Source organism: Gorilla gorilla, chromosome 1, assembly GCF_029281585.2.
Source record: "Gorilla gorilla gorilla isolate KB3781 chromosome 1, NHGRI_mGorGor1-v2.1_pri, whole genome shotgun sequence".
Taxonomy (NCBI): Eukaryota; Metazoa; Chordata; class Mammalia; order Primates; family Hominidae; genus Gorilla; species Gorilla gorilla.
The window spans coordinates 169,171,192-169,198,693 of record NC_073224.2 but is presented as its reverse complement, the minus strand read 5'-3'; the positions used below and the strand labels follow the sequence as shown (position 1 = coordinate 169,198,693).

At 37.1% G+C, this 27,502-nt stretch overlaps 2 long non-coding RNA genes across 2 annotated transcripts in view; both read left to right on the top strand.

Moving 5' to 3' along the window:
* Positions 1 to 10,450, top strand: part of LOC109029164 (uncharacterized) — an 80,734-nt gene extending 70,284 nt beyond the window's left edge. Inside the window, exons 6-7 of the long non-coding RNA XR_002008209.3 lie at positions 1,154 to 1,319; positions 9,163 to 10,450. This is a non-coding gene — a long non-coding RNA (uncharacterized lncRNA). The remainder of the gene's footprint in view (positions 1 to 1,153; positions 1,320 to 9,162) is intronic.
* Positions 10,451 to 11,525: 1,075 nt separating this feature from the next.
* Positions 11,526 to 16,255, top strand: LOC129524627 (uncharacterized). Its single transcript, XR_008668495.2, has 3 exons — positions 11,526 to 11,570; positions 13,252 to 13,364; positions 13,664 to 16,255. It is a non-coding gene; the product is annotated as an uncharacterized lncRNA (long non-coding RNA).
* Positions 16,256 to 27,502: the final 11,247 nt, after the last annotated feature.

Below are 27,502 nucleotides of genomic sequence, written 5' to 3'. Positions count from 1 at the left end.
GGCACAAGGCTTCCAACCCATTCTGTCTTCTTACCCAGAAAATAAAAACATCCTGGTGTTGGGCCCCTTGTATCAGGTATCCAGAGATTTTTTACTCCTCCAATAGAAGGAGTAAGAGTCTATGCCCATAGAATCAGCAAGAAGCAGTTACAGAAGATGGACCTCTTCCCTTCTGCAGTCCCCTTAAGATTAAGGAGTATCCAATCTCTGAGAGAAGAATGAAGGAGACCAGCAGGACTTGTTTTCTGGCCACAACCCTGCTGACCAAAACAGGATCTCACCCATAAAGGATGAAGTGAAAAAAGGCAGGAACGAGCAGATGGCGATAAAAGCAATCCCTAGCTGCCCTCATTGCTCGTTAGCATAAGACATTCCCACTAGCACCACGACGGTTTATAAATGCCATAACAGGCTAGAGGTGGTGGCTCACGCCTGTAATCCCAGCACTTTGGGAGGCCGAGGTGGGTCGATCATGAGGTCAGGAGATCGAGACCATCCTGGCTAACACGGTGAAACCCTGTCCCTACTAAAAATGCAAAAATTAGCTGGGTGTGATGGCATGCGCCTGTAGTCCCAGCTACTCAGAAGGCTGAGGCAGGACAATCGCTTGAACCCAGGAGGCAGAGGTTGCAGTGAGCCGGCACTGCACCACTGCACTCCAGCCTGGGCAACAGAGTGAGACTCCATCTCAAAAAATAAATAAATAAATAAATAAATAAATAAATAATGCCATGACAGTGACCCAGAAGCTATGACTTTATTCCATAGCAATGGCCTGGAAGTTACTGCCCCTTTCCTAGAAAGTTCTAAATAACCCATCCCTCAATTTGCATTAAACTGCCCCTTAATTTGCATGTAATTGAAAGCGAGTAGAGGTGAGTAACCATACAGTTGCCAACAACCCATACATTGCAGCCTCTGGGTGCACTGCCTGTGAGTTAGCCCTACTTCACAAGGAGCAGTACCCTTTAATAAAAGATTGCTATATAACGACACCAGTTTTCCCTGGAATTCTTTTCTGAGTGAAACCAAGAACCCTTCTGGGCTAAGCCCCAATGCTGGGGCTCACCTGTCTTGCGTCGGACCCATCAATTGATATGAAATGTGATTTATTTCAGGCAGAAAAATATTTACTCTGTTTCATTTTCCCTAGCTCCTTGGACAAACGTGTTTTGAGTTTCAAGTGAGCAAACCTTCAATATGTCTGCCATTTTGGGGAAGAAGTTGTAACTTGGAGTGAAGGTAGAGGGATTTATTATGAGAGCTTTGCTAGCAGACATCTCATTCTTTAAAACAAAATCAACGCACAAACATAATTGGTGAGAAATACAACATAGTGGTTAAGATACAAGCTTTAGCATCAGAGCTTGGTTTAAAATTCAGTTATGTTTTTGACAATTGCATGACTCAGGGATGACAGATTAATCCTCACTTATAAAATGGAGATGATGAGACCTATCTGAGGAGAATGTTGTGTGGATAAGGGAAATAATTACTCTAGATCATTTATCCTGTGCCCATAACATACTAATAGCTGAATAAACTGTGGCTTTTATTATTACAAATAATGAAACTAACTGAAGGCACCACATTCTCTAAATAGTACTCCCTGCTCTTTAAGAATTCAACAGGTTTGCAATTTGTTCATATCTCCGCATAACTATGTGACATATTATTAAATTGATCTAACTCTCTGAACCTATTGATGAAATGAAAACATTTAATCCTGTCCTCAATCAAGTACAGGCCTAGGCCACTGTAAAGACACAAAGCTCTGAATTTCCAGGATGTAAGTGGAAGTAAGTCAGTGAACCTGAATTATGACTCCTCTTGCTGGGAACATTTGATGACTAGAGTGAAGAGCTGTGTGCTGGCAAGAATATGGCCCTGTAAGATGCTGGGAAATTTTTCCTAAAATGGTTCCATTGACTGCATCCTGAACTCTCCCACCCCAAAATACTCCAAAACAAATCCTCTTCTCCAACCAACACTGATTTCAAAATTATGTGAAGGAAAATGCCAGCAGAGTAAAATCCAGGGTGATCTCATTCAATTGATATTTTCTGGTACAAGTAAATTTACTTTTTTCTCTTATAAATAAGCTGAATGACATAAAGATAATTCAAGATGAAAAAATGACAGTAATATTTTTAGCATCATGGCAAGCAGCCAGTTCCTCCAAATTAGAAATGCCAGATAAAAGTAGAAGATACTCAGTTAAATGTGATTTTAAGATAAACTATAATTTTTTTAAGTGAAAGGATGTTCTTAGTCAGTCTTGACCCTTGTAGGTGGACTTAGAAAAATTGCCAGGGCACCTCCAATGACCAGGCTCCATGTTGGATGTACATGTACAACATACACATTTAACTGGACATCGTATATTTTTATTTGTTAAATCTGGCAACTCAAATCCAAATGAACTGAATTATAATTGCCTTTATAGTTACTTGTCATACTTAATTACCCTTTAAAAAATTATATTCTGGGACACCTTTCAGATATCTTCTGGTACTTGTTTATTATTTTAAAGAGATGACAAATTTGTAGATTAGAAAGTTACTGAATGTATACTTTTTCTCCTTATGGAGTCATCATTAACATAAATTGCCATTTATATTGCTATTTATATTAATGATGACTCCATAAGGAGAAAATTAACTTGCATAAAAATAAAGCTGAATTCTTCATAGGCAAGCATGAAATAAATATGCCAGTATAGGCTTCTGGGAACCAGAGAGAGAAATTTAAACTTCATGATTGGAACCAGCTGGACATTTTTAAAAATTTTAATGACCATGACCATTTAGACACAAAGAATCTTCCAATTTCAAATCCTGGACAGTTTTTACCAATGATGTCACAACAGAGTACTAATATTTGGGGCTTCAAATGAAATCTTTATCATGTAGGGATAGATCGAAATTTGAAATTTCACCCATGCTGATTTTAGACAGTGCCAGATTTATACTATTAAAGTTTTAATACTTATCTTACCAGATGATCTTCTGGTAGCTGATAAGAGATGAAACCTGAGAAATTCATTCCAAATCCCAGTGAGCAGTCATACAGCCCTTTCTCAGGACAGTCTGAAAAAGTTCTATAAAATTTCCCTCTCACAAGGGGAACTATTTGTTCATCTGAATTATGCAGTGTGTGAGAGATTTGCTAAGATGTAGCAATTTGCTTCAACATGTGACCTTTGCTTGCTGAGGTCTCTCAAGCCTTGGGGACAATTTAAAATGTAGATAATAATCTTGATGATCTCTGGCCCCTAAACTCCTCACTGAAAGATTCCAAATCTCTTTGCATTTCCTGTGCAGTCCCTAGTGGGACTTACTCATTGATTCAAAACGAGTAAGACTCAATTCTTGACCTCAAAAGTGTGGTAGGAACAATATGGCTGTGGTCTTGGTCATCACCATTCTCCATCCATGACTGTTGTGCTCTGCTGCCAATGCCTCACGGCCCTAAAACTGAGGAAGCATCTCTAAGCCAGGGTCCGCATGACTGGTTGCAGAGAGTGCATCTCTCTAGGTGGATCCCGGTAAGCAAGCTGCTGTTTTATATTTTGCAACATCCCTCTCAAGGAGCCTACGACGAATCCCCCGTGCTGGGTCAGAAAATATTTCAATGGTTCTTACTGTGTCTCGTTGAAAAGAATCCCTCTCCCCTGATCTTGCACCCAGTGTCCCAACTGTGCTTCTGTGCATCTCTATTCGTTTCTTCACTACAGTGAGTTTCCTACTTATCCAGGGAACTTTGTCTGTCTTTTATATATTGTGACCCACTTTAGAACCTTAGATTATATTGTAAGTTTAAGTGTTTTCTTCTCTGTTTTATCCAAACAGAGATTTGATTTCTGCCTTCATGAATCTTGTAGGTCAGTAGCAGACACAGGGCAGCAGAAATATCATTTAAAAAAAATAACAGTATCTGTTGTCTTCTCAATTCTCTCTAAATTTTGTTGTCCTGAAACTTCTCACACATTAAAAGAATTACATTCATTTTATTCAGAAAGAATGCAGTTCTTGCCTAGAAGAAAGGGATATTACTTGAGTTTGGGTTTCAAATTAGACTTTTAAGTACATTTAGAGCAGTAGTCCTGAAAGCTAGTTTTACTTAAGAAATAGATTTTCTGAAGCCTAAAAATATTCCTTTAAATATCAGAGACTAAAGCTTAGAGGATTGACGAGAGCATAAACTATAGAACAGGGAGGACTGTATTCCTCAGTGGAATCACTGAAGTTCCAGCCCCATGAAGAAGACAAAAAAGTCCTTTCAGTGCTGTGTGAGGAACTGGAGAAAGATTGAAAAAGGGTAAAACCAGGTGAAGATGCTACCTGGGCCTCGTCTTGCCTCAACATATATCATCTCCTAGGCCTTGACTCAGAGTGGGAATCGGGAAGAAGATAGTAAGTGCGGGGAGAATGAAAGTACATTGGACCAAACCAAGTAAACAGAATGAGATTATCTAAGTTGCTGCTCGTGGAAGTGATCATCAAGATTCCCCATTCATCCTTCTTTCTGGGCATATGGCTCCCCGAAATTAGGCATGGCCATGGGACTTCACTTTGGACAATAACATGTGAGCAGAAGTGATGCTTTTTTACCTCTTAGTAGAAGCACCAAAGACACAAGATTCTGCAGGCTGTTTTCTGCTAGGCAGCCGAGAAGGACACAGACGGCACCATAACAAGATATGGAAGACTGGCAGCTTGGATTCCTCAGAATGCCGAGCAGCCATATTTGGTTTCCATCTATCCTTTCTTTATTCTATTTCTCAATTTGTACTAAGCACAAGAGGAGGAACCAAGTGGTTTTGGGTGGAAATCATGAATTCAGTTTTGAATATATGAGTGTGTGATGCCTGAGACATCGAAGAAAATATGTTAAGTGTGCAGATGGACATATAAATACAGAATTCATAGGAAAGATCTATAGAGATATAAATTCATATGTAGAAAGGATATATAAACCCTGTCTCCCACCCCAACCACATTTCTTTCATTAGAAAAGATATTTTGAATCCAGGAAGGATTTAACTTATGATGATCCCATTTAACTGATACTAAGTACTTAGAAAAAAACTGTAAACGAAAGACTTTACTTTCAAAACATATAAAACAGTATTTTTATTTATGCATGCATGGAGAGAAACCAAATGATATTTCCATTTACCTTTTTTAAACTTCACTATAATTCTATTTTAGCTGCAGGTGAATCCATTTATTCCAAATAGTGATACTGAATATAAATTGAAACAAATGAACTCCATATTCCTTAATTGATTTATACCCGTATGCTGTGATTTAAACAGATAAAAATAGGAACATTTAAAAATATATAAAGTAAACAAATGCTTTCCTAAAAGACATAAACTTTAGATTCTACAGTTTATCTTTCACAAAGAGACAGCTCCAAATTATGAGAAAGTTAAGGGTAAACCAGTAAGCAAGCACCTAGGTATTTGTGTACATACAGAGGATATGGGGAAAGTGAGTACATAATGCCACAAGGCGATGCGTTCCTGTTTGAAATGGAAAGAACTAAGTTGTTCCCTGGTTTTGAACTTGCTATTAAGATGAGAGAACCATTGCCTAGTGACCTTAACCTCATCATAGAAACAAAAGAGATTAACAAAAGCAATCAAGATAGTGAAGAAACATGAATTTTAAATATTCAAGCAATGGTGTTGGGACTATGGTGCGGAAGAGAATGTCAGGAAGAGAAAGAATAGCTATTCGATGTATTAAAATAAATTTATGTTGGAAGGGTGGTGTTACATTTCCAGAAGATAGAAGATATAGGGGCAAATTTTGCTTTGAAGTAAGCAAGAGCTTAACATTTTTTTTTCGGCTTCTTAGAGTAATATATCTTCATAGCAAAAATTTTTGAAAAATGTAGAAAAGTAAAATTTAAAAAATCACTCATAAGCTCTTCTCCCAAAGATAATCACTGTTAATATTTTGTGCACATACATATAAATATGTACACATGTTTATTCACTGGTTCATTCAGTAATCGTTTACTAAGCGCCTATTATGTTCCAGATGCTCCTTTAGGCAGTCCTGTAATTGATGCAATTCTCTACTATAGTACATTTAGGTTGGGTTCACTATCTTTCTACTATACTGAATATCTTTAATATAAATTTGTATGTGTGGCTCTGATTATTTGTTTAGTTAATATTCTTAAAGTAGACTTTCTGAGTCAAAAGATATTCTGAAATTGCTTCCTCCCAAATGATTGATTTACTTTTTCATTAGCAGTGTAGAAAAGAATTATTTTCAACTGCACTTGCAAACATCATCATATTTTTGGTTAATCTGTGCTGATGAAAGTTAAAACACATATATTTAATTTGCATTTTTTTAACAATAAGGTTGAAGATTTTTATGTTTTTAGTGAATTAGTATATCATTTACATTTAAAGTTGAATGTAGACTGAAAGTTTATATCCCACCAAATTCATGTGTTGTGACCTAATCCCCAATGTGATGGTATTTGAAGTTGAGGCTTTTGGAAGGTGATTAGGTCATGAAAGTGAAGCCCTCATAAATGGCATTAGCACCTTTATAAAAGAGATGACAGATGTGCCCTTGTCCCTTCCACCATGTGAGGATGCAGCAAGAAGACACTGTCTATGAACCAGGATACAGGTTCTCAGCAGACACTGAATCTGTTGGCACCTTGGTCTTGAACTTCCTAGCCTCCAGAAATGTGAAAATAAATTGCTGTTGCTTATAAACCACCCAATCTATGGTACTCTGTTATAGCAGCTCAAAGGACTAAGACAGTTAAGTAAATTTAAATAATGTATAAAATATTTATAAAGAACAAAGAGAAAATAAGCTCCAAATGCCCATCACCCATCTTAAGAAAATAAATACTTTTATCACCTTTCAAACCTCTGTGCACTTTAGTATATCCTTCCCCCTCCAAAGAAAGTACTATTCTCAACTTTGAGTTTATCATTTTCTTTTCTTTTTTTTTTTTTTTTTTTTTTTGAGGTGGAGTCTCAGTCTGTCACCCAGGCTGGAGTGCAGTGGCACAATCGCAGCTCACTGCAGCCTCCCCTTCCCGGGTTCAAATGATTCACCTGCCTCAGTCTCTTGAGTAGCTGGGATTACAGGCACCCACCACCACACCCAGCTAATTTTGTATTTTTTAGTAGGGACAGGGTTTCACCATGTTGGCCAGGCTGGTCTTGAACTCCCAGCTTCAGGTGATCTGCCCGCCTCGGCCTCCCAGAGCACTGGGATTACGGGCGTGAGCCACTGCCCCCAGCCGAGTTTATAATTTTCTTACTTTAGCATTTTACCACATACATTTCTATGTCAAATGACATAGTGCTTATTTTGTATTTTAAAAAGCTGTGTGAGTGGTCTCATACTGTACACAAACTTTCACACATACCCCAAATCTCCTTTGTACTCAACGTTAAGAGATGTAAGCCTGTTTTCTCATATGGTTGTATTTCATTCATTTTCAGTGTTAAAGTACAACGTATAATATATAGTGTTATATACAATATTTTTTAGCCTTTCTACCATTAATTAACATTTGAGTTGTTTCTAGTTATATTAGTCCATTTTGCATTGCTATACAGGAATACCTGAGGCTGGGTAATTTCTAAAGAAAATATGTTTATTTGGCTCATGGTTCTGCAGACTGTACAAGAAACATGGCCCCAGAATCTGCTTCTGATAAGAGCCTCAGGAAGCTTCCAATCATAGCAGAAGGTGAAGGGGGAGCAGGTGTGTCACATGGCAAGAAAGAAAGCACGAGAGAGAGGAGGAGGTGCCAGTCTCATTTTAAACAACCAGCTCTCAGTAATAGAGTGAAAACTCACACATTACTGCAGGGAGGGCACTAAGCAATTCATGAGGGATCCACTCTCATCACTCAAACACCTCCTACTGGGCCCCACCTTCAACATTAGGAGTCACATTTCAACGTGTGATTTGGAGGAGACAGACATCCAAACTATATCACTAGTTCTGTGATATTACAAAGTATGTTGCTTTGAATATTTTGTATGGCATTTCTATCCATTTATATGTGCAAGAGTTTCTCTATGGAATAGTTGTGGGAGCTTAATCCCTGTGTCATAGAATGAGTGCATTTGTGATTTAAAAAATAAGTTGTTGTTATCATTTTATATTGATTTACATCCCCATAAAAAGACTTAAGTATTGTTATAAAGCGTACCAATTTACATTTTTACCCAAAGACATAGATGTCTAGTTGTTTCATATCCATGCCAACACTGAGTATTTTTATTTTTATTTTTAATTTTTTTTAGAGACAGTCTCATTATGTTGTCCAGGCTAGAGTGCAGTGACTACTCATACACATGATCATAGTGCACAATAGCCTTGAACTCCCGGGCTCAAATGATTTTCTTGCTTTAGCTTCTGAAGCAGCTGGAACTACAGGTGCATGCCACTGTGCCTGGCCTAACATAATATTATCAGATATTTTCAGATTTTCCAATTTGGTGCATATAAAATACTATCTCATTGTGAGTTTGTTTTGTACTTTTCAGATTACTAATGATGTTGGACATGTTTTTTTGTGTGTGTTTGGCTAATTCCTATTTTCTCTACTTTTCCTTTTGTCTCCCCCCCTCTGCTTCCATTTACTTGTTAGTTTGACATTATTGCATTATCAGAGTACATAACAATAGATTACACTCCATTATTGTTATTGTTGCCTCATCTGTTGCAATAACTGGGAATCACATGTATCTTTAAAAACTGATAAATCAAGCAATAGAAATTAAATATATTTAATAATACAAAGAGAAACACTAAGAATTATACTATTAATGACTATCGATCACACTTAACATAGTGAGTTTTAAGAGAAAGTGTTTAAAATATCCAAGGAGATGTTGCCTTCCATTTTATAGAAATTTTCCAGAGCATGGAATCAGATGGGATCATTTCTACATAATTTTAGAAAGTTAGCAAAATCTAACCAAAAAATAGTACTAATGAATTATTCTCTAATTATGAGCAGAGACACAAAGCTACAAAATGAGATATTAGCAAATAGATTCTTTAAAAAAACTACATGAAAAACAGGTAGAATTTATTCCTCATATACAAAAAATTAGTATTACGAATTCTACTTATGTAATGTATTTAACAATAGGTCAAAGAAAAAAAGCTACAAAACCAATTCAATAACATCTGAAGCCTGAGAGGAAAATGAAAGACAAGAGGCTGTGGCTGCAGCTGTGTCTGCTGACAACAGGATAAAAATGGTTGCATTGAGAGTAAGCTGCATTTTCACCAGGCAGAGCAAACTGGGAGCAAAGCTGTGTTTTTCTTGGAAATCAAAAGAGGACTCCAAGAAAAGAAGCTTTTAAGAGGACTGGCTGGAGAGTCAAAGAAGATCCATTAGCTTCTGGACCACTGAAAACCTAAGGGCTGATGGTAGGGGGGTAAGTGGCCGGCAGCAAGGAGACATTTTCTGTATCTAGGATGGTATAGAAAAGACCCCCACTGGACAGATCTACAAAGAACAACTAAAGAGTCTCTTGGTAGAACAGGTCAGCTCTGGACATCATTCAAATCCGGGGAGCCTCTTATACTGGATTGCAATTGTGTTGGGCATGTACAACTGTGTTCTTTTTCTCTAATGGCTTCTTTCTTCTGGTCAGTCTCTGGAAGGGGTGATAGAGTGAGAAATAGTAGCCAGCAAGTGTAGAAAGAGATGTGGAAGAGAGAACGGGGAAACAGTGAAAACAATTGCATTTCCCCCACGTTCCAAATGTAGGTTATCCAGGTTAAATGTAGGCCCCACCTGACTAGGCAAAGATTTTTTCCTTTGTTGTGAGTTTGAAAAGAACTAAACATCATACTGAAGTGGAATTATTGAAATTGGATAGACCCGGGTTCAAATCTTGACTCAGTTATGTAACATCTTGTGAATTTTGACAAGCTCCTTAACTCCACTGAGTCTGTTTTTATACCCGTAAAATTTATGTAGGATTGTTATGAACATTAATTGAAAAATTATATATAAAATAAGTGTCCACCGTAGTTCCTGGCACATACTAGTGCTTGAAAACTACCAATCCACTTCATCAATTTGTGTTATGCCCTGCATGGGCACATATTTGTCCTGATACTCTTCAAAATGTAGAAGTACCCACAGAAAAATTGTCTCAGTTCAAGCACAGTATTATTAATATTCTACTGAGTACTAAGTATGGTCGTTAATAGTCTAATATGAAGAAGTCAAAACAGTCTCTGGAAAAAGTCTTTCTGCAAGCTTTTTGAATCTTCAGGGATTGCTACAAAGACTGGAAAATCGATCTTGAACTCAGCCTTTTAATTTCTTTTCATGATTACTGTTCTCAAATGGAGAATGCAATTAAAATTAATCCTGTCTTAGTTCACTTGCCTCAAAATAAACATTGATCAAATTCTATGTGGAGGGTCTGTAACATCTCTTCTATAATCATTTTAAAATATATTAACAGAGATCTGTGTATTGTAGAACAAAGGGGACTGTTTCTGGGAGACAGGAGTTCTGAGTTCTGGCTCTAGCTCTGCCATGTTCTGTGTGACCTATGAAAAGGCACGTCTTCTGTTTGAGTCCCCTTCTCCTCTGTAAGATGGGTACATTAATACTTCACAGGAGTATTTAAGGATCACACAGGTCATGCATGTTAATGGCAAAAATTACAATAAACTTACAATGAAATATTATGGTGGCTACCTACATTCCTGAAAAAATCTGATTAATATAAGCCTCCCAGATATCAAGATCATTGGGACTTCACACAAATATGTTATAATGCTTATTGTTATTATGGTATGAAGCGAATGTTACATGGAGTACTCAGAGGGCTAACTAGCTTATGTTATAATGAAGGTTATTTCTTTCATTTTTTGATGACAGCCAAAAAGAGAGAGATATGAAAGTAGTGTTCACATACTGCTGAACATTAAACATATTTATTAAATATTTATACCTCAAATGATCTAAAATGATCAGAAACTGAGATATGATACATATAATTTTGCACTCTTTTCCAAACAGCTTACTTTTGCTAGAGCAAAATGTCAGTCCAGGCTTATAGTTGGTCAAATGTACCATTTAGATTTACTTAATTTTTCTCCTCAGAGACTTCTCTGATGTCTCAACAAACTGTCAACCAGGAAATGGTTTACTGCTACAAACATTAACTTAGCTCTTGTCAAAACCTGTTAGCCATGACAGGAGCTCTTACACTTTTATGAAACTTCTAGATTTCAGTTTAGATGGAAATAAAAAATATTCTATTGCTATAGCATAAATCTGCCTTTAATAGCCTAAGTGTTGAATTGTGGCTATCAAAAAGAGTACACACTGTGCATAGGGGATAATTAACACTTAAATAGAAGCATAGCTATGCCAGGGATCGTTTTTATCAGCCATCACAGGGTCATAAATTTCACATTATAAAAATTTGTCCTTCTACCAGCCTTGATTGGGCTAAACAAAATGTTCACTCTTAATTTCAGATCATGAAACCAGCAACATTTATATCCAGACTGATGCCAGAGGAGGTAAAATTTCCCTGAAGGGGGAATAAAAGTTATCTGCTACCCTGAGAGAAGGACTGACCCAACTGCATGCTCATACTTGCCATCAATAATTACTAGATGAGAAAGAAATGAGAAATCACCATTTTGACAGGATTTGAGACATCAAAAAGGTCCTATTTTGCTGGCTCAGAGAGCTACTATTTCAGGGGTAGTAGACTTCAGAGGTAACATTTCTCAGGATTACCTAAAACAAAAAGGGTAAGAAGATGCAAAGGAAATCCTTATGAAAAGAAGCTCAAGTTTCTCTTAACAAATATTTATTTACCCATTTTTCTTCCTGTAAATATCCAGGCTAACTGTGTTTCATTCAACATTCAACAAATATTTATTGATCAACTAATAGTTTTTTTAAAAATTCTTTAAGACATTGGTGACAGAGGTGGATAAGGCATAGTCCTTATTTTTAAAGAGCACATTATATTTGGGAAAGAAAAATGTGTAACCAAGCAATTAGGAAATAATAGGGTATGTTGGAAAAGGCCTACTCAATGCTATGGGAGAACAGAAGCTTGAAAAATCTATATTGCTAAAGGGTTTCAATAAGTATTTCACAGATAAACTAACATTTAGTATGAGTCTTGAAGGTTAAATAAAAGATGATATTCCAGGAAAAAAGAAATTGATTGTGCAAAAGCATGGAATATTAAAAAGCATGGCACCTCCAGGAAATAACAAGTAAATAAGTATGTTTGTCTGGATGATAGTTTTATTAGAAGAGATTGTCAACTGCCAACTCTCAAGATACCAGCAAAATCACATGTTTGATCAAGAAAAGACAAGTTTATTTCTTACTGTAGTAAGGGAATCCACTGACTACCTTGGCAGAGTGTTAGTGGTGTTTTGCAAGGGAAGAATCAAAACTGGCATTTGTAAAGATTTAGAGTCTACTTTAAGGCATGTCTTTCAGTGAAGTGATTGGTACTGAAAGATGTTATAATATAATAATGTATAATTAATGGACACAGTAAAGGGAGTACACTGAAGAGTCTTTAAGAGTAAATAATCATTTGCTGAGCCCAGCTTAATAATCTATTGTTTTGAGAAGAGGCTATTTACTTAAAGAGAATGAATTGATTTTTCAGATAAATAAATTTAGGAGATTCTGAAATAAACAGTTATTTGCAACTCCATCTTCCTGGGCAAGGATTTCCTGGAATAATTAAGTCAGGTTAATGCACAGGTTGAAAAGTTAAATTGTGTTAATATAGACAGTAAGCTGTCTGGGTGTATATGCTTTCGGTTTTCAAGAATAGAAATAGACAAAGTTTGAAACAGAATTTGAAGCTGAATCAGGCCATTTTGAAGAATTTGAAATGGGAAAAGAAAGGGGAAGGGATCAAGATTTGCCCCATGCTAAAGTGCCTTAAAAAAAGTTAATTTTTATAGCAATCCTATAAGACAGATATTATTATACCCATATTCCAGATGATACTGAAGCTTAGGAAATTTATATTTTTAAAAATAATCCTTGCCCAGTGTCTCTTAAGGAATAACGGAGCCAGATTTCAAACCCAGTCCTAGATGACCCCAAATCCTCTTGCTCTTTCCCTTACACAGTGTATTTTCAGTAGACCATAATGTAGAGTAGACTACTTTCAGTAGACTGTAAAGTAGAGGTCCAACATGAAACGTTTTCTTTTAGAGATCGACTACTCAAGGTGTGGACCCATGGACCACCTGGTTGTTTATTAGAAATGCAGAACTTGAAGCTTCACCCCAGAACTACTGAAACAAAATTTGCTAACAAGATCTCAGGTAATTGTTGTGTGCATTAAACTTTGAGAAGCAGTTTTAGAAAACTTTGTAGAGTTCTTGAGTTGCCATCTCCATAAGGTGAGCTCTTGTTGCACCATGGAATTTTCTGCACTAGTTTCTAGCCTTGTCTTTTTTCCCTTGTCTTCCTCATCTATGACAGGAAAACAAAAGCAATAGAGACTTCATTAGCATAATATGCTATGGAAACTCTGCTATGGAAGTATAATTAATTTAGCAAGAGTTGCTTTTCTTAGAGATGTTCCTCCCTTAAGACTTTGAACACTTGAATCTACTCCTAGGTGGAAAGTAAAACCTACCATCTAAGATGGAGCTCCTCTCCAGGACAGAACTGAGACTGTGGATTAGGTGATGAAGCAAGGAAGAATAGAAGGGAATAAAAGACCAAAGGAAAGATGGGAGGAGGAAGAAATGGGAGAAAAGACACTGGAGACCAGACTTCAAAGACACTGCTAACTATCCACCAAGAGACATTAGTAGGGACTTTTTGGGAAAACAAATGTTTTATATCATCTGAATCTATGTATGTTGGAAATAATAAGATCATAATATTTCCTTTTTGTAAATTATTTGTAGCTGCTTAGTAACTAAGTCTTTCATCACTTTCTTCATTTATTTACTCATCAACACATTTCTTCAATGCCTACAATATGTCACTGTTCTAGGCAGTAGAGATACATTCCTTAACGAGACATAAAATTCATGGCTTCTTGGTTCTTATATTCTTGTGGGAAGAAGAGAGAGAGAATTAATATGGGGAAAATATGATTTCAGATGTCAAAATTAGAGAACTTCTCCAGGTATAGTTAAAAATAGATAATAAGACTAAGAGGACAAGTGGCGTTTGAAATCAGTATTTTGGTGAGGGAAGTGGACAGAACCAGGGAGGCTGCACATCTAACAGAATGATGCATCACCATGCCTTATTTCCAGTCAGTATTCAGCACTCGGATGGGCATTGCAGCTTAGATGGGAGGTGAAAAGGGAGTGTTCCTTGTACCCTGTGGGCATTTTGTGGTATTTCTCAATTTCTTATCTACAGCATTCTCTTTTTGGGCTTTACACACAAGGCACTCTTAATTTTCCTGCCTTCAGATCTTGTTGCTCAACCTCTCTTGTACATTTTTTTCTGGATGTTAAAAGTAACAAAAAATATTTGCCCAATTATCACCTAAGAAAGCCTCCCAGCAACATGACTTGCAGCTCCTGGGGCATTTTCTGTGTGACACATCTCTATTTTAGAAGCTTCTGTGGGACAACCTGCAGAGTGGCCTAGTTGTTCATCTGTGACTGGGTGATGTGGCCCAGTGATGTGGTAAAGGTTCTAACCCACTTCCCTTAAGGCAAAGGTTTTTCACCATGTTCACTCTAGGTGTGTGAATAATAATAACTGCGGTCTGTATAGCGTGTGACAGTTTACAAGGGCTCTAGGTGTGTGAATAATGATAACTGCTGTTTGTATAGTGTGTGACGGTTTACAAGGGTGTTCATCACACTGTCTAATATTGTTATTTATATATTACAGCTAAGAAAATGGGTATACAAAGACAGTAAGCATCCTTCCCCAAAATCTCTGTGCCCAGGAAGCAAGTGCCACGTCTTCTGATTTCCAACCCGTCTGTTCTTCCCACTTTTCCAATGCTGATACTCCATCATAGTGAGTCCCTCTTCCTCTCCTTCTGCTGGCTTTTTCCTCTCCTTGTTATAGTTTGGAATTTTTTAAGGCTAAAGCAAAAGAAAAGAAAAATCAAAGAAAAGATTAAAAGCCATCCTTAATTAACTCCTTACATTATCTTACCTTACCTTTCATTTTCAGTGCCTTGTTTATAGGCATGAAATGCTTAGCATTCTTCTATCACCATTTTAAAAAATAAAAGTAGCATTATTAGAACCTCCCTTTACAAATTGTAGACAACATTGCTAGTCCTATTGGCACTAAATAGGACTAGTTTGTGACTTTAGATCTCAAAATAAACTAGGTCTTTTTTTTTTTTAACTTGTCGTTGTTGATATACACTAGTGTTATTTGTTAAGGCCATAATTAAGAGATAATGTTTGGCTTTGAGAGGGAATCTAACCACACATATCTCTCTGAGCACAAAAGCTTCAGTAAAACTTACTTTAAATTTTGTGCATTCTCACACTTAATTTTCCTGACTTCAGGTCCCTTTGCTCAACCCCTCTTGTAGATTTTTTTTTCTTCTGGATGCTAACAACAACAAAAAAGCATGCCATCGATATCTGCGCAATTATCACCTAATAAGCCTCCTAGAAACATGACTTGCTGCCCATGGGGCATTTTCTGTGTGACACAGCTCTCTATTTAAGAAGCTTTAGCTCCAGAGCTGTGGCTCACTCCTAGAATCTCAGCATTTTGGGAGGCTGAGGAGGGCAGATCACCTGAGGTTAAGTGTTCAAGGCCAGCCTGGCCAACATGGTGAAACCTCATCTCTACTAAAAATACAAAAATTAGCCAAGCGTGGTGGCATGTACCTGTAATCCCAGCTACTTGGTGTCTGAGGCAAAAGAATTGCTTGAACCCAGAAAGCAGAGGTTGCAGTGAGCCAAGATTGCACCACTGCATTCCAGCCCAGGCAACAGAGTGAGACTGTCTCAAAAAAAAAAAAAAAAAAAAAAAAAAAAAAAAAAAAGAAAGAAAGAAAGAAAGAAAGAAAGAAAGAAAGAAAGAAAGAAAGAAAGAAAAAGAAGCTTCAAGCTTTAGTGAGACTTGACTTCCAGAATGACCTGGTTCTTCATCTGTGATGGGTGCTTCCCTGAAAAAAAGGTCATTCAAGAAGAAATTTCTTCCTCCTCAGGAAACTTTTCTTTTATAGCTAAAGTATTGATTGTTTAGCCAATTGCTGAAACTTGAGAAAAACTTCCGTGAAATAAATCTGATAAAGTAGTCCACAAAAACAAACTGTGGTAAGGATGAATAAAATATGATTAGTAATCTTTTAGAGATGTTAAAGAAAACCTTTATAAGATTGCCATTATTCTTCTTTTTAGTACCAATGTATTATTAATGAGAGCAAATATTTGACTTCTCTGCAGTTGCTTCGACTTAATTTGAAAACACATTTAGTTTGGATGTTGAAAGTAAATTTAATAATGCCTTAATACTGAATTTTTACACCGATGCTCGAGTGTATCCAGTGTATAAATCATCTTTATCTGCCTCCTTAAAGTATTTAGAAAAAATTGAGGCAATAATATTGATACCTAAATGATAAGCACGTGGATCTGCTTATTTATGTTTTTTTTTCTTAACCATCTCATCAAGATGGAGTGCAAAGGCATGTAGCAAAGTTCTAGAAAAGAAGGTCTACATTCAAGAAAGGTTCCAGCAAATATCCTTAAAGCCATTTGAATGGAATATTTACCCTGAATAGATTACCTTCAAAAATTGTATCTTGTTTCTGTAACTGTAATAAATAGTACAACAGAGTGAAATTACCCATGAATGAAGGAAGAAACTCTGTTTTATTTATCCTTGTGTGTATAAACCTAGGGTAGTGCCTGGCTTAGATGAGGTATTTAATATATGTATCAGACTGAATGGATATATACTGATATATTGAGCTTTATTCTTTCCAACATATCCAGGAACTACTAATTATGGAAAGAGGAGTTTTCGCTACATGTGTACACACACATCCCTGACACTCCCTTAATTTTTTAGTCCTACCCTTGCGTTCTGTGGCCAAACACGAGCTTCACCAGCTACTGTGATGCCAGAATCCAACGAAGATGAAGTCGAGATGGAGGTATTGCCAATATTTGAAAAGCAGATCCCCTTTGCTCTTGCTTCCTTCCACACCTTTCTCAGACCCTATAAAATCACCCCAGGATTAAACTCACATGTTCACTTATATCTTTCCTATCTCATCGTTTTTTGCAATTTTTAAAAATTATGACAAAATACACAAAACATACAATTTGTATCAATTTTTAATATTTTTCCCATTACCTTTGATGTTTTGCCATGCTACTTTGATAGTACTGGGTGATTTTTTTTAAAATTCTGCTCCACATGTAGGGAGATTTTTCAATTTGATAGCTGAAATATTTCTTCTAGAAATTGTTAACATTTGCTTAAATAACAGCAATTTATTGTCTCAGAGTTCTGGGGTCTAGAAATCAGAGATCAAGGTGTCAGCAGGGTCCATTCCTTCTGAGGTCTATGAGGGAGAATCCATCTCATGACTCTCTTCTAGCTTCTAGTGGTTTGCTGGCAATCTTTGGCATTCCTTGGCTTCTCTTGTATTACCTTGACATTTGCCTTCATCTTCACATGGTACTTTCCTTGTATGTGTGTCTATACCCAAAATATCCCCTTATTTCTTTGCCAGAGCAATCAGACAAGAGAAATAAATAAAAGGCATCCAAATAGAAAAAGAAATTGTCGAACTATCTCTCTTTACTAACAATATTACTCTATTACTCCACCAAGAGCCTCCTGGAACTGATAAATGACTTCAGTAAAGTTTCAGGATACAAAATCAATGTTATTGGCATACAAAAATCAATAGCATTTTTGTATGCCAATAACATTCAAGCTGAGAGCCAAATCAAGAATGCAGTTCCATTTACAATAGCCCTCCCCAAAATAATATACCTAGGAATACATTAAACCAAGGAGGAGAAAGACCTCTACAAGGAGAACTACAAAACACTGCTAAAAGAAATCAAGATGACACAAACAAATAAAAAACATTCCATGCTCATGGATTAGAAGAATTAATATTATTAAAATGGCCATACTTACCAAAGCAATCTACAGATTCAACACTATTCCTATTAAGCTACCGATGTTATTGTTTACAGAGTAAAAAAAATTCCCACTATTCTAAAATCCATATAGAACTGAAAAAGAGACTGGATAACCAAAGCAATCTAAGCAAAAACAAAAAAACAACAACAAAAACAAAGCTGTAAGCATCACATTACATTCCTTGACTACAAACTATATTATAAGGCTAAGTAGTCCAAACAGCATGGTACTAGTACAAAAAGACAAATAAACCAATGGAACAGAATAGAGAGCCTGAAAGTAAAGCTGCACACCTACAGCCATCTAATCTTTGACAAAGTTGATGAAAATATGCAATGGGGAAAGGACTCCCTATTCAATAATTGGTGCTGGGATTGCTGTCTAGACATATGCAAAAGAATGAAACTGGACCCCTCTTACCATATATAAAAATTAACTCAAGACAGATTAAATATTTAAATATAAGACCTCAAACTGTAAGGATCCTAGAAGAAGCTAGGCATGGTGGCTTACGTCTGTAATCCCAGCACTTTGGGAGGCCGAGGTGGGTGGATCACCTGAGGTCAGGAGTTCGGCACCCACCTGGCCAACATGATGAAACCCCATCTCTACTAGAAATACAAAAATTAGCTGGGCATGGTGGCTTATGCCTGTAATCCAAGCTACTTGGGAGGATGAGGCAGGAGAATCACTTGAACCTCGGAGGTGGAGGTTGCAGTGAATCGAGATTGTGCCACTGCACTCCAGCCTGGGTGACAGAGTAAGACTCCATCTCAAAAATAAAAAAAAAAAAAATAGAAAGAAAGAAAGAAAATTCTAGAAGAAAACCTAGGAAACACCCTTGTGGACATTGGCCTTAAAACAATTTCAACAAAAACAAAAATTGACAAGTGGGATCTAAGTAAACCAAAGAGCTTCTGCACAGCAACAGAAACTAACAACAGAGTAAGCAGACAACCTATAGAATGGGAGAAAATATTCACAAACTATGCGTCTGACAAAGGTCTAATATCCAGAATCTATAAGGAACTTAAATCAACAAGCAAAAAACAACCCCATTAAAAAGTGGGCAAAAAGCATGAACAGACACTTCTCAAAACAAGGACATACAGGTGGCCATCAAACATATGAAAAAGTGCTCAGCATCACTAATGGTCAGATAAATGCAAATCAAAACCACAATGAGATACCATCTCATACCAGTCATTATAGCTATTATTATTATCTTTTTTATTATACTTTAAGTTCTGGGATACATGTGCAGAACGTGCAGGTTTGTTACAGAGGTATACATGTGCCATAGTAGTTTGCTGCACCCATCAACCTGTCATCTAGGTTTTAAGCCCCACATGCATTAGGTATTTGTCCTAATGCTCTTCCTCCCCTTGCCCCCTACCCCCAACAAGACCCAGTGTGTGATGTTCCCCTCCCTGTGTCCATGTGTTATCATTGTTCAACTCCCACTTGTGAGTGAGAACATGCAGTGTTTGATTTTCTGTTCTTTTTTTTTTTTTTCTTGAGATGGAGTCTTGCTGTTTCGCCCAGGCCAGACTGCAGTGGTGCAATCTCTATCTCGGCTCACTGCAAGCTTCTCCTCCCGGGTTCACGCCATTCTCTTGCCTCAGCCTCCCAAGTAGCTGGGACGACAGGCTCCTGCCACTGCGCCCAGCTAATTTTTTGTATTTTTAGAAGAGACAGGGTTTCACCATGTTAGCCAGGATGGTCTCGATCTCCTGACCTCGTGATCTGCCCGCCTCAGCCTCCCAAAGTGCTGGGATTACAGGCATGAGCCACTGCGCCCGGCCCGGTTTTCTGTTCTTGTATTAGTTTGCTGAGAATGATGGTTTCCAGCTTCATTCATGTCCCTGTAAAGGACATGAACTCATTCTTCTTTATGGAGGCATAATATTCCACGGTATATATGTGCTACGTTGTCTTTATACAGTTTATCATTGATGGACATTTGGGTTGCTTCCAAGTCTTTGCTATTGTGAACAGTGCCGCAATAAACATACATGTGCATGTGTCTTTGTAGTAGAATGATGTATAATCCTTTGGGTATATACCCAGTAGTGGGATTGCTGGGTCAAACGGTATTTCTGATGTTAGATCCTTGAGGAATCACCACTGTCTTACTCAATGGTTGAACTAATTTACACTCCCACCAACAGTGTAAAAGCATTCCTATTTCCCCACATCCTCTCCGGTATCTGTTGTTTCCTGACTTTTTAATGATTACCATTCTAACTGGCGTGAGATGGTACCTCATTGTGGTTTTGATTTGTATTTCTCTAATGACCAGTAATAATGAGCTTTTTTTCATATGTTTGTTGGCTGCATAAATGTCTTCTTTTGAGAACTGTCTGTTCATATCCTTTGCCCACTTTTTGATGGGGTTGTCTTTTTCTTGTAAAGTTAACTTCCTTGTAGATTCTGGATATTAGCCCTTTGTCAGATGGATAGATTGCAAAAATTTTCTCCCATTCTGTAGGTTCCCTGTTCATTCTGATGATAGTTTCTTTTGCTGTGCAGAAGCTCTTTAGTTTAATTAGATCCCATTTGTCAATTCTGGCTTTTGTTAACATTGCTTTTGGTGTTTTAGTCATGAAGTTTTTGCCCATGGCTGGGTCCTGAATGGTATTGCCTAGTTTTCTTCTAGGGTTTTTATCGTTTCAAGTTTTATGTTTAAATCTTTAATCCATCTTGAGTCAATTTTTGTATAAGGTATAAGGACAGGGTCCAGTTTCAATTTTCTGCATATGGCTAGCCAGTTTTCCAAGCACCGTTTACTAAATAGGGTGTCCTTTCCCCACTGCTTGTCTTTGTCAGGTTTGCTGAAGATCAGATGGTTGTGGATGTGTGGTATTATTTCTGAGGTCTCTGTTCGGTTCCCTTGGTCTATATATCTGTTTTGGTATCACTACCATGCAGTTTGGGTTACTGTAGCCTTGTAGTATAGTTTGAAGTCAGGTAGCATGATGCCTCCAGTTTTGTTCTTTTTGCCTAGGATTGTGTTTGTTATATGGGCTTTTTTTTGGTTCCATATGAAAAACCAAACACCGCAGGTTCTCACTCATAGGTGGGAATTGAACAATGAGAACACACGGACACAGGAAGGGGAACATCACACACTGGGGCCTGTTGGGGGGTGGGGGAAGGGGGGAGGGATAGCATTAGGAGATATACCTAATGTTAAATGACGAGTTAATAGGTGCAGCACACCAACATGGCACATGTATACCTATATAACAAACCTGCATGTTGTGCACATGTACCCTAAAACTTAAAGTATAATTAAAAAGAAAAAAAGAAATTTAAAGTAGATTTTTCTAGCTCTGTGAAGAAAGTCAATGGTGGCTTGATGGGAATAGCATTGAATCTATAAATTACTTTGGTCAGTATGGCCATTTTCATGATATTGATTCTTCCTATCCATGAGCATGGAAAGTTTTTCATTTGTTTGTATTCTCTCTTATTTCCTTGAGCAGTGGTTTGTAATTCTCCTTGAAGAGGGCTTTCACATCCCTTGTAAGTTGTATTCCTAGGTGTTTTATTCTCTTTGTAGCAATTGTGAATGGGAGTTCACTCATGATTTAGCTCTCTGTCTATTATTGGTGTGTAGGAATGCTTGTGATTTTTGCACATTGATTTTGTATCCTGAGACTGCGGAAGTTGCTTATCAGCTTAAGGAGATTTTGGGATGAGACAACGGGGTTTTAGAAATATACAATCGTGTCATCTACAAAGAGAGACAATTTGACTTCCTCTCTTCCTATTTGAATACCTTCATTTCTTTCTCTTGCCTGATTGCCCCGGCCGGAACTTCCAATGCTATGTTGAACAGGAATGGTGAGAGAGGACATCCTTGTCTTGTGCTGGTTTTCAAAACGAATGTTTCCAGCTTTTGCCCATTCAGTATGATATTGGCTGTGGGTTTGTCATAAATAGCTCTTATTTTGAGATATTTTCCATCAATACCTAGTTTATTGAGCGTTTTTAGCATAAAGAGGTGTTGAATTTTATTGAAGGCCTTTTCTGCATCTATTGAGATAATCATGTGGTTTTTGTCATTGGTTCTGTTTATGTGATGGATTACATTTATTGATTTGTGTAAGTTGAACTAGCCTTGCATCCCAGGGATGAAGTCAACTTGATTGTGGTGAATAAGTTTTTTGATGTGCTGTTGGATTCAGTTTGCTAGTATTTTACTGAAGATTTTTTCATCGATACTCATTAGAGATTTTGCCCTGAAATTGTGTTTGTTTCTGTGTCTCTGCCAGGTTTTGGTATCAGGATGGGGTTGGCTTCATAAAGTGAGTTAGGGAGGAGTCCCTCTTTTTCTATTGTTTGGAATAGTTTCAGAAGGAATAGTACCAGCTCCTTTTTGTACCTCTGGTAGAATTTGGCTGTGAATCTGTCTGGTCCTGGGCTTTTTTTTTGGTTGATAGGCTATTAATTACTGCCTTAATTTCAGAACTTGTTATTGGTCTATTCAGGGATTTGACTTCTTCCTGGTTTAGTCTTGGAAGGATGTATGTGTCCCAGACTTTATCCATTTCTTCTGTATTTTCTAGTTCATTTGCATAGAAGTGTTTATAGTATTCTCTGATGGTAGTTTGTATTTCTGTGGGATCAGTGATGATACCCCTTTATCATTTTTTATTGTGTCTATTTGATTCTTCTCTCTTTTCTTCTTTATTAGTCTGGCTAGTGGTCTATCTATTTTGTTAATCTTTTCAAAAAACCAGCTCCTGGATTCATTGATTTTTTTGAAGGGTTTTTCATGTCTCTATCTTCTTCAGTTCTGTTCTGATTTTAGTTATTTCTCATCTTCTGCTTGCTTTTGAATTTGTTTGCTCTTGCTTCTCTAGTTCATTTAATTGTCATGTTAGGGTGTCGATTTTAGATCTTTCCAGCTTTCTGATGTGGGCATTTAGTGCTATAAATTTCCCTCTTAACACTGCTTTAGCTGTGTCCTAGAGATTTTGGTGCATTGTGTCATTGTTCTCATTGGTTTCAAAGATCTTATTTATTTCTGCCTTAATTTCATTTTTTACCCAGTAGTCATTCAGGAGCAGGTTGTTCAGTTTCCATGTAGTTGAGTGGTTTTGAGTGAATTTCTTAATCCTGAGTTCTAATTTGATTGCACTGTGGTCTGAGAGACTGTTCGTTGTGATTTCCATTCTTTTGCATTTGCTGAGGGGTGTTTTACTTCATTATAGCTATTATTAAAAAGTCAAAAAATAACAGATGCTAGAGAAGCTGCAGAGAAAAGGGAACACTTATCCATGTTGGTGGGAGTGAAAATTAGTTCAGCTACTGCAGAAAGCAGTTTGGAGATTTCCTCAACAACTTGAAACAGAGCCACCATTTAACCCAACAATCCCATTACTGGGTATATATCCAAAGAAAATAAATCATCCTACCAACACGACACATACTCAAATGTTTATCACAGTACTATTCACAATAGCAAAGATATGGAATCAACTTAGGTGCCCATCAGTGGTAGACTGGAAAAATAAAATGTACATATACACCATGGAATACATATGCAGTCATAAAAAAGAGTGAAAGTATGTCATCTGCAGCAAAATTGATGCAGCTGGAGGCCATTATCCTAAGCAAATTAACAGAGGAACAGAAATTCCAACACTGCATATTCCCACTTACAAGTGGAAGTTAAACATTGGGAACTTTGGTATTTATTTATTTTTTGTTATTATTATTCTTTTTTGATGGAGACTTGCTCTGTCACCAGGCTGGAGTGCAGTGGCATGATCTCAGCTCACCACAACCTCCGCCTGGGTTCAAGCAATTCTCCTGCCTCAGCCTCCCCAGTACCTGGGACTACAGGTGTGTGCCACCATGCCCAGCTAATTTTTGTATTTTTAGTAGAGACGGGGTTTCACTATGTTGGCCAGGCTGGTCTCGAATTCCTGACCTCATGATCCACTCGCCTCGGCTTCCCAAAGTGCTGGGATTAGAGGTGTGAGCCACCATGCCCAGCCAACACTGGGAACTTACGGATATAAACAAGGCAATAATAGACACTGGAGACTAATGGGGGGACAGAGGTTAAAAAAACTAACTGCTGAGTACCATGCTCACTATCTGGGTGACAGGATTATTCATGTCCCAAACTTTAGCATAATGCAATATACCCATGTAACAAACCTGCACATGTACCCTCTGAATCTAAAATAAAAGTTGAGATTATAAAAATAGAAATAAACAAAAAAATGAAAAAAAAATCTCCTTCTTATAAGGACACCAGTCACATTGGATTAGGGGCCTGCTCAATCCAAATCACATCTGCAATGAACCTATTTCCAAATGAAGTCACATTCTGAGTTACTAGGGTTAAGATTTCAATATATGAACCTAAGGGGTGGGGACAGGGACACAATTCAACCCACATCAGAAACCAACAGTGTCTTCTGTCTGACCCATAGTCTGGTGCCTATGTTTCCAATCTCTGGTCTGTCCAGTCTTCATATTACAAAACCTACATCATGTACCTGTACCCTCACTGTAATGAAGGCTGGAAATCTAGTTTCTGGAGTTCACCTTAGGAAGATGAGACTCACAGTGTGGGATCCTAGCAGAATGTAGAGAGGGTGTTCAAAAATATGAGGATCTGCAGTTCATACATGCACATTATAGCTAGGTCTCAGTTCCAGCCCTGCTCCTTCTGAATCTTCAGTTAGTTACTTAAACTCCCTGGTCTTCAATTTCCTCATTTTCAAAATGGGATTTTATGTGGCTTAAATGTTAAGGACTTAACATTATGTGTGTACATAAACAGATACTCCACGAATGCTGGATCCTTTTACTTCTGTTCAGTCCTCAGAACCCTTAGAACTCTTCATTTCTTAAATGGTCTTCATCACATTCTCCTTTGTGTTGTCTTGTGACAGCATGTTTCTTTCTGCATTGGTATCAGAAAAGAATACATGTCAAGCTAAAAAGGCAAATGTAAGCATTCCTTATTAAGGATGCATCATAAGCTGTTTTCTTTCGGTGAATGGAGTGTTTGTTTGACGGAGAAATACACCTTTGTAAGCAAACCTTAAGATTATATTGTGGCTACATGTTTCTTTCTGCATTGGTACCTTTGATGCTTGTCATAGTTCTCCCACTGTATTGTAAGTTTCATGAGCCGGGGCATTGTTCTAGACTCGTGCTTCTTACATCATTTGTGGTGAAGGACTTGTTTTATATATATATGACTAATCCTTCAACACAAATGATTTCATTCTTTTTTATGACTGCATAGTATTCTATGGTATATATGTATTAACACATTTTTGAAGGACTACTATATACATATGGTACATATATATACATATAGGACTGCTATACACATATAGTAGTCCTTCACCACAAAGGTTACCAGTTATATATATATTTTATAAAACGAGTTTTATATATGTTATATATAATATATATTAATTTATAAAAGTAGTTATGTATGTTATATATAAACTAGTTATATGTGTTCTATATAATATGTTAATTATATATAGCTAGCTATATTAAATGTATTATATATTTATGTTACATATTATATATAATTATATCAAAAACCAGCTATATATAATTATATATGTGGCAAGTTATGTATATAAAACAAGCTATATATAATTAATTGATTATATATAACTAATACATAATATATAGTAATATGTTATATATGTAATAAATATTCATATTATACATAATGAATTATATAAAACTAGTTATATATATCATCTTCCACCTATCACAGACCAATATTTTTATAAAATATGATAAAAATTACTGGAAAGATGAAATTTTTTAAAAAGTCATATGAAATAGAAGCAAGCTCCAATTTTTTTATTTTATTAAGTTTAACAAACATAAAATTACTCCACAAAGTGCTAAAATTGTCTAAATGCTCACCCTCAGTCTCTACCATAAACTCATTGCAGATAAGGAACCAATGGTTTCCTGACTAGCACTGGTCTGTGGACCATACTTTAATGCGTATGTCCTGGACCCCTACTCCTCAGAGTGTGATGCCAGGACCAGCAGTTTTAGCCTCACCTGTGAGCTTGCTATAAATGCAGCATTTTAGGCCTTACCTCAGATCTACTGAGTAAGAACTTGCTCAATGAATTTTGGGCACTATTCTCAATCATTCTGAATCCTGAGTTCAGAGTCTCCCATAAAGCAAGTGCACAACCAAAATCTATTAAAGCGATTTGAAAGTGGAGATCCCCCAAAAGGAAACAATATGTGACTTTCAGTACATCAGACAAGGATTTTATTGGGATCCTATAAATATATGTTGCTTAATAATTGAAGAGTTTTTACAGATCTACTCCCATTGCCCCAAAATTAATTTTTATATGAAAAGATGATTTTATATTTTCAAAGTATATTATTAAAAGTTATATTCTTAACATGTTGATATGGTTTGGTTCTGTCCCCACTCAAATCTCATCTTGAATTGTAACTCCCACAATTCCCAAATGTCATGGAAGGAAACTGGTGGAAGGTGATTAAATTATGGGGGCAGGTCTTTCCTGTGCTGTTCTCATGATAGTGAATGAGTCTTACGAGATCTGATAGTTTTAAAAATGTGAGTTTCCCTACAAAAGCTCTCTCTTTGCCTGCTGCCATCCATGTAAGACGTGACTTGCTTCTCCTTGCCTTCCACCATGATTGTGAGATCTCCCCAGCCATGTGGAACTGTAAGTTCACTAAACCTCTTTCTTTTGTAAATTGCCCAGTCTTGGGTACGTCTTTATCAGCAGCATGAAAACAGACTAATACAGTAAATTGGTACCAATAAAGTGGGTGCTGCTGTAGATACCTGAAAATGTGGAAGCGACTTTGGAACTGGGTAACAGGCAGAGGCTGGAACAGTTTGGAGGGCTCAGAAGAAGACGGGCAAATGTGGGAAAGTTCGGAACTCCCTAGAGACTTGTTGAATAGCTTTGACCAAAATACTGATAGTGATATAGACAATAAGGTCCAGGCTGAGGTGGTCTCAGATGGAGATGAGGAACTTGTTGGGAACTGGAGCAAAGGTGGCTCTTGTTATGTTGTAGCAAAGAGATTGGTTGCATTTTGCCCCTGCTCTAGAGATCTGTGGAACTTTGAGCTTGAGAAAGATGATTTAGGGTATCTGTCAGAGGAAATTTCTAAGCAGCAAAGCAGTCAAGAGGTGACTTGGGTGCTGTTAAAAGTATTCAGTTTTAAAAGGGAAAGAACATAAAAATTTGGAAAATTTGCAGCCTTACAACACGATAGAAAAGACAATCTCATTTCTGAGGAGAAATTCTAGCAGGCTGCAGAAATTTGTGTAAGTAATGAG